We start from the raw sequence: 8,824 nt of genomic DNA on the forward strand, positions 1-8,824 counted from the left end.
TTTCTTAGATAATAGGAAGCCTGGGTCCTATGTTTACTGCATCCAAAAAGCAGAGAAGCTAGAACTTTCTAATGTAGTCACTACACAGGGTCAATGCTTTACGTCAGTTTCAGATTAGGGGAAGTCAAGGGCAGAGAGGCCTCCACTGAAATAAACCAGGAGCGTGTCAGATTGAAGGTACTGAAACAATGCTACCATCTGGTGGTGCTTCCTGAAAAAGTTAGTTTTCTTTGTTAATACGTGTTAATGACAAATGTCTCTAGAAAGACATTTTAAGAGGGCTTAGCAGTAAGAATGCCTTGCTTAACAGGCAGTCTTGGAAAAAATTCTTAAAGTGTCAAAATGATTTCTAGTTCATGCTAATATACAAAAGATTCTGTCAGACAATTGCCACACACACAAAACCGTCCCCTATCTTCTGGAAAGTTTCCACTTTTTCATGAGTAGAACCAGCCTGGTGTATACACTTCTTAAATTTTACTTAAACTCAGTACTCCAGTTTGAGAACTTAAATTTCAACTGCTGATTATTTTAAAGCATAACACTCAAGCAAAACTAGAATAGTCCTTTTTTTTATTTTAGCCAAAAGACCGTTGGCTGTTAAAACTGGAAAGTAGTTTCTCATAAACCAACAAATCTGATTACAATAAAAGAAAAATTTGCCATATTAGAAATACCCCTCATGCTAAGAGCATATGGCCTTGCAGTTGGAGAACATTTAATATCTTTTTAGGAGTCATTTGCACATTTAATAGCCACTTGTGCTTAATTACTAAACTTTAAAATCTCCAAATTCAAAAACACCTTCTGATCTTTCTCTCTGATCTTTCTTTTGCCAACTTGAGACAAAAAAAAAAACCCAAACACTGGTGTCAATTTCTGAAGATCAACTGAAATTTGGAGATGACAGCAGTTTTTAAGGAGTTCACTTGACTTCTAATTATTGACTGGACTTCCTTTCTGTGGCAGGAAGAAGGTTTGTGCTGTTTTGAACAGATTAAAGATTTGTGTAGTTTATGGTAATCATTTTTGGGGGGTTTAAATTCCATCCTGCCACTTCATCTTATTGGTATTTGGTCTTGGCCAGGTCATTCTAGCCATCAAGGTTGGTTTTTCAGTGGCAGTTGCTTGGTGACAGTGCTCTTTTGATGTGCCCTGGGTTATTCCCGTTCAAGCTCTGTACCTGTGTCCATTAAGCATCATTGTTTTATTAACAGGAGAAATGCTATTAACAGTAGCATGACATACAATTCTGTATTATAATTTTAAAGCTGCTGTTAAGTTGTGAAGTCCTTAAACATCAAATGCAAACTGCAGAAGTTGGAGCAAGTGCCTAAACTTTGCTAATTTTTGCATTACTATGGAGCCATGTACAATAGAAAAGAATGCAAGACTTGTACACTCTTGCCATTTCTTATAATTGAGGAATATAAAATGTTCCCCCTCAGGTTCTTTTGCTAATGGTACACCCGAGTTGCCTCTCTCTGCCACACAGATAACTTTGTTCCGATATTTTCCTTTGAGATATTGAAGGGCTGGAAATTTCAGCTTTCAGTGTAAGCTTCAAGCTTAGCAGTTTTCCTTTAATCTGAGACAATATTTGATTCTTTCTTCTGTTTGGGGGATGGATGCAGATTTTTCATTTATCTAAATAAAATGCAACCTAATTAAATACTATGGATTTTCTTTCTGTAATTTCACTGTAATTCAGTTTTGATTGCTCTTTACCTTCGTGAGATTCATCACGCATTTCACTTCTACTTTTCACTATATCATCCCTTGCGACACTGTCCACAAAGCTTCCTGGGACTGTACAAGTGCACAGAAATCTCTTCAGTGATTCTTAAGCTTTTCGGGTTAGGGACTCCTTTGATTAGACTCTCATTAAGCCTCTGGCTGACCTCCAACTCCACAAATGAGCACAGTTTTATGCAGTTTTTGGATAGCCACACTCTGAAATCCCAACTGGGAACCAGAACCGGAGTTAGAAAACCCTTATCAAAAAAAAAAAGAAAACCCTTATCCAACAGCAAGAAAGGAAATGGGTACAGTGCAAGGATTCCCAGGAAATTAGAGGTTGGCACCCGAACAGGACCAGTGTCACATGACTGCACTTCTAATGTGATTCTAGAGATGAATCTGCTGGGCAGCCTGGCACAATTTTTGTACAAATGCAAGTTCCTCCTCACCTCCAGGTTCCTTACCATCTCCAACCTATGGTGTATCACTGGAATTAGGTAAATGACTTGGCTCTCCTTTTATAAATTAGAAAATTGAGATATAGATCACCAGTCCTTATGTGATAACACAGATTGTAGCTAAGGTGACCAGGACTTAAAGATGGCATTGTAGTGAAAATAATATAATCATGACTTTATTAAGTGCTGCCAGAGCTTAGAAATCAACCTCCCCCCATTTTTGATGTTTAAATATTGCAGGCATCTGTACAGTGCATGGCAAGTTGATTCAGTCATGTTTGACTCTTTGCAACCTCATGGACCGTAGCCCGCCAGGCTCCTCTGTCCATGGGATTCTCCAGGCAAGAATACTGGAGTGGGTTGCCATGCCCTCCTCCAGGGGATCTTCCCAACCCAGGGATCGAACCTGAGTCTCCTGCACTGCAGGCAGATTCTTTACCTGCTGAGCTACCAGGGAAGCCCTCATCTGTACAGTATCCAAAGCAATCTCATGACTTTTTGCATACTCTCCTATTTCTTGTTGACATGAAAAATTTTAACACGAGAAAAGTATTACATCCAACCTTAAGAGAAACTTGCCTATAGATAGTATTCATATTTGGAGACGAGTTGGAATAATATTTCCTAAATGACAAAATTAGGACTCAATATGTTATTTTCCAACAACAGGACATGGTTTGCTAAGTCCTAGCACTAACTCACCCCTCTGCTTTTCCTTGTTTGTTCTAAAACTCCCAGATAACCTGGTATAATTAACAAGCACAAGGAGAATACTTTACATTGGCTAATGTAAAAACCACATTGTGTTTGATCCTAATTACACTTGTTAGCCTCAGAAGCTCTCCTAATTCTGGGAAAAGCAGATGGGGTTGTCTTTAGGTCTTGAAACCTGGACACAGTGTTCCTTGTAAAGGCTTTATGGAAAGGGTATGGCCGCATTGGCCAGTGGACCATTTTAAAGAATGGGATTTAAACTAAAATGTTACTAGTTTAACAGAGAAGAGATGCTCTCCTATGATTCCCAAGGCAGTGTTGGGATTCTGCCCCACTCCCTTGTCGAGTTTTGGTTAGGGTCTTAGGGGTGTGGTTAATGGTTAGGGTGTTAATGAGTTGGGACCAAAGATACTTGTGATCCTGCAAGGCCCAGGACAGCCCTTCTTAAAAAAGGAAGTTCCTACCTAAAATGCCAATGCTTCTAGAGAATTGCTACTTGAGAATTAAAGACCAGAGGTTAGGAGGAGACTAGCTAACATGTTACTACAGTAATAGCTATCGTCACCACCACCACCATCATCACCAGCTAGCAAGAGATAATTGTTGTTTAGCCACTAAGTCGTGTCTGGTTCTTTATGAACCCATGGACTGCACATCAGGCTCCTCTGTCCGTGGGATTTCCCAGGCAAGAATACTGGAGCGGGTTGCCATTAAGGGCATATATTAAAATAATGACAATTTGGCTTGGAGAGGTATGGGAGAAATCAAGAGATGGTTAGGAGATGGACTTAACAGGACGTGATACCTGATTAACTGTTATGGGAATAGCCTGACGTGAAGAATGAAATTTCTGGGGAATTCCCTGGTGGTCCAGTGGTTAGGGCTCGGCGCTTTCATTGAGTGGCTGAGGTTCAATCCCTGATTGGGGAACTAAGATTCTGCAAGCTGTGCAGTGTGACTAAAAACAAAAACCAAACAACAACAACAACAAAAACCCTTCAATCCCTCCCCCAAATAAAATGACAAGCCTTGAAAAAGAAAAAAAAAAATGAAGTTTCTGCATTGCCAACCTGGGTGTGGAGTCGGGAACCGACATGGGTACATGAGCTTCCCTGGTGGCTCAGATGGTAAAGAATCTGCCTACAATACAGGAGACTGGGGTTCGATCCCTGGGTCCGGAAGATTCCCTGGAGAAGGAAATGGCAACCCACTCCACTATTCTTGCCTGGAAGGTCCCGTGGATAGAGGAGCCTGGTGAGCTACAGTCCTTGGGCTCTCAGAGTCAGACACGACTGAGCCACTGACACACACCGACATGGGTAGAGGTGGGCAATGATATTCGTTTGGAAAACGTTCAATTTGACAGTCTTAGGAGATTCCCAAGGGAAAATGCAGGATCAGTAGCTGGATATATGGGTCTTAGAAAAGACAGACATCAATGGCTCTTCTGTCCTGTCTATGCCCTGGAAGGAACAGAGGGGAGAAAATAACCTACACAGATCCCTATGACATTGCTTAAAAATATCATGCACAGACTTTGGTGGCAAACAAAGATGAGGCTTACCCTGTCTCAGCAGTTTCCTCGTTTCAGAATGTATGACTAGGTGCTTCGCAAGGTGCTTGATAAACTAGAAAGCAAAAGGCACCATAGTACATTAACATCAGTAATCAGAAGTTTCAATAAAACTGCCCACCAGAAGCAACCTGATGACAGTTGTATTTTGATAGATTCAGAATAATGACATTGCTGTTTCTGAAATATTAATACCATAAACATCTTTTTCAGACATGTTCTTTTTGTGCATCATCTGCATTTCTTATCTTTCCTCCTCTCCCTGTTGCCTTCTCAGTTTTTGCAGTCTGCTAGCACCTCTCCCCAGGATGGAGGTGGGGGGCATGCGCTGTGGGGGAGGGGCTCTTCCTGGAAGGGGGCCAAGCCAGCAAGGTCTCTCCCAGGGCTCCCTAGACCGTGCATCCTCCTAGTGCCCAGTTCTTTCTAGCTGGCTACCTTCAGACCTTTGTCTGTTTCCAGGCATCTTCATCTAAATGGAAAGATAAAAGGATTAGTTTGTCTTTTGCTAGTAAAAAAAAAGTTATAGAAATTTAAATGGCTAACAGCAGGGAAAGATTTCCTAGGCAGAGAGATGGTAGCAGAAAGGACCCTGGATGGGGAGACCCGGACTCTGTAAGGACCACCATTTGTTTCCTCATCCAGATCTTTGCCTCTCTTAGAGTAAGGAAGATTGTCTAGGTGGCCTCCTCAAAAGCTAGTTGGGGCGTTTAATTACTTTTGCTGCATTCTTTTCTGTGCTCAGAGATTATAGATGCATTCAGAATGAGAACAGAGAGGTTTAGAACAAATGTTGCGCAATTGCTAAGTTGCATCCGACTGCAACCCCATGACTGGAGTGCGCCTAGAATAAATCCTCTGCTGTGCTTAGGCGCTCAGTCGTGTCCGACTCTTTGCGACCCCATGGGCTGCAGTACACCAGTCTTACCTGTCCTTCACTATCTCCTGGAGTTTGCTCAAACTCAGGTCCACTGAATGCCATCCAGCCAGCGCATCCTCTGTAGACCCCTTCTCCTCCTGCGGGGTTCTCCAAATTTTGCTACTAGCATCATCACCATCATCCTCTTTTGGGAACCGTTCAACATGCACATTCTTGGGCCCCACTCTGAACTGACTGAATCAAATACTCTTTGTTGTTGCTGTTGTTCAGCCGCTAAGTCATGTCCGACTCTTTGAGATCCCATGGACTGCAGCCAGGCTCCTCTGTCCTCCGCTATCTCCCCAAGTTTGCTCAGATTCATGTCCATTGAGTAGGTGATGTTATCTAACCATCTCATCCTCTGCTGTTCCCTTCTCCTTTTGCCTTCAATCTTTCCCAGCATCAGTCTTTTCCCATGAGTTGGCTCTTCACATCAGGTGGCCAAAGTATTGGAGTTTCAACATCAGATATTCTACAGTCTGTTTTATGAAGCCCTCCAGAAGATTCTGATGTGCTGAAGTTTTAGAACCACTGTGGTAAAGGCAATAGATCAGATTTAAGTTAATCTCTTCAATAGCAGCACGAATAGGTTAACAGGTGAAAAAGTTTTCCCTTCCAGATACCCACCCCTTTCCTGACAACCCTCTGTCCAGTTGCTTCTAGTCCACAAAAATGTTTGTACATTTGGGAAGGTAAGAGTTCATGTTTGAATCCTGACTGGGCAACCTCAGAAAAGTTGGTTAACTTCTTTGGGCCTCAGTTTCTTTAACTGGAAACAGAACATGTGTCTGACAGGACGGCTAGGAGGAGTTTAAACCTGGAGCACCCGGACAACCAGTGCAGGATCTTGCCTCTGCGAGCTCAGCCCTTCAGTTTGTAATGCCTTTTTCATGAGGAGCGATCTTCCCAACAATCAGGGAATTTAGGCAGGGCAGGTTTGACTATTTTCCAGACTAGCACAAGTTTGAGTCAAATATTCACAGCTACTTTTTATGTTTAAAACATTTTCTGAGAAGAATGAAACCACAGAACATCATTTCACCCTGGTCCATTTTTTTTTAATACTATAGATTCTCAGTTTAATTTTTATTTTATTTAGAGAGCTAACAGTTTTATTTAGAAAGTTAACAGTTCAGTGATATACTTCCAATTGTGTTTTGGGAGCTAGTTCTAGAAGAGGAAGTTTCATTGATCAGTATCTTAAGCTCAATAATTTTTTTAATCTGCTTAAAGATTTCGAGGCGTACATCTTGCTAACCTGCAAGTGATATATAGCAATAACTGTTCTGGACCAAAATGGAGAAATAAAGCAAAGATTGTCATCAAAATAAAGTCAACCTGAAGAACAAGTTAAATTGCATTACAATAAACTGTACTCCCTGTTCTCATACTTTATCTTAGGATTAATTCCTAGTGGATTAGTAAGAGAGGGCTTCCCCTGCCCCATCACAATTCCCAGCCAAATTTCAGGAGGTACCACATACATACCATCTTCTGCAACTATCCTTCACAGCAATTTGGTATTTTCCCTGAAATATGTGACCGAAGTCTGACATTTTGAAATTGAAACATTCATTTTGGATGTCTCAGCTCTTCCCTTTCTGGCAAGGTAAAGTTAACAAACAAGAACAGTGACGGGTTCTGTGACTTTAACAAGGCTCCATTCTTCTGTTATTATCCAAGCTACCTTGTTAATTTATTTCTCAGCTTAATTGAAGGATAATTGATAAATACATTTTAATGGAATGCTTTCTTCCCATTAAGGCCATATTTCCTATGGTAAAATAAAATCCTACAGTTTCTACAAATCTATTTTTTAGCACATCTGTTGAATGAGTCATTTATTGTTTTCCCCAGGAAAGGAAAAGTAATAGACCCATTGGTGTTAATAAGGACTAGAATATGGAGGAAGTGTCAGTTACTCAACACTGTCTGACTCTTTGCAGCCTCATGGACTGTAGCCTGCCAGGGCTGTCCATGGGATTTCCCAGGCAAAAATACTGGAGTGGATAGCCATTCCCTGCTCCAGGGGATCTTCCCAACCCAGGGATCAAACCCATGTCTCCTGTGGCTCCTGCACCGCCAGTGAATTCTTTACCATCTTGAGCCACCACAGCAGCTCAAATTCATCCTGAAGCTTAGGTGTTCAGATTGCTGATAACTTCAACTGATATTCAGTTCAGTTCAGTTCAGTCGCTCAGTCGTGTCCGACTCTTTGCGACCCCATGAACTGCAGCACGCCAGGCCTCCCTGTCCATCACCAACTCCCGGAGTTTACCCAAACCCATGTCCATTGAGTTGGTGATGCCATCCAACCATCTCATCCTCTGTTGTCCCGTTCTCCTCCCAACTTCGATCTTTCTGAGCATCAGGGTCTTTTCCAATGAGTCAGCTCTTCGCATCAGGTGGCCAAAGTATTGGAGTAACTGACACAGCCAAAGCTTATTTCAGTTGGTACCATCAGACTTTCCCGGTGGTCCAGTGGTTACGAATCTGCCTGCCAGTGCAGCAAAATCCTGCTCCAGGAGGATTTCACAAGCTGCGGGACTACTCAGGCTGTGTGTTGCAACTACTGAGCCTGCACACTCTAGAGCCTGTGCTCTGCAACAAGAGAAGCCACTGCAATGAGAAGCCTGTGTACTGCAACTAGAGAGTAGCCCCCTCGCCTGAAATTAGAGAAAGCCTGCTGGCAGCAATGAAGACCTGGTACAGCCAAAAATTAGATAAATTTTTTAGGAATTAAAAAAAAATTGGTACCACAACAAACTCAGAATAAATTGTTAGTTTATAACCTCTTGGGGTTAAATGGAAACAGAGCATCCCAGGGTAGGGTTGGCTTCTAACCTGTACTCAGCTTTTGGTTTAGGGAGGGAATCGGCATTGTCCAGGTCTGCCATGTGGAGGAGGCGGCTGCAAGCTGGTAAGAGTACCTGCCCTCCAGGAGAGGAACAGAGTGCCTGCCCTTTTCTCTTCATCCGGATGTGTGCGTTCACCCTTCTTTCTTCACCTATCGGATCCTTAGTGATTCCCATGACTTCCTGGTCTTCAAGGCCCCCTTGTCTGCCAGAAGGGCTGGGAGGCACACTCTGATTTTCCCTTTCAGATATTCACTGAAGCTAACTTGGCACAAGAGTCTCATTTAAATTGTGAGATGTAAATATACAGCCCTTTTCCAAGGGCTTCCCTGGTAGCTCAGATGGTAAAGAATCTGCCTCCAATGCAGGAGGCCCAGGTTCCATCCCTGGGTTAGGAAGATCCCCTGGAGAAGGGAATGGCAACCCACTCCAGTATTCTTGCCTGGAGAATTCCATGGACGGAGGAGCCTAGTGGGTTACAGTCCATGGGGTTGCAAAGAGTCGGACACAATTAAGTGACTGACACACACACACGCAGAGCCTTATTGAAGGTTTCACTTTCTGTGGT

This window comes from Giraffa tippelskirchi, chromosome 9, assembly GCF_054371585.1.
Source record: "Giraffa tippelskirchi isolate mGirTip1 chromosome 9, T2T-mGirTip1v1.2.pri, whole genome shotgun sequence".
NCBI classification, from domain to species: Eukaryota; Metazoa; Chordata; class Mammalia; order Artiodactyla; family Giraffidae; genus Giraffa; species Giraffa tippelskirchi.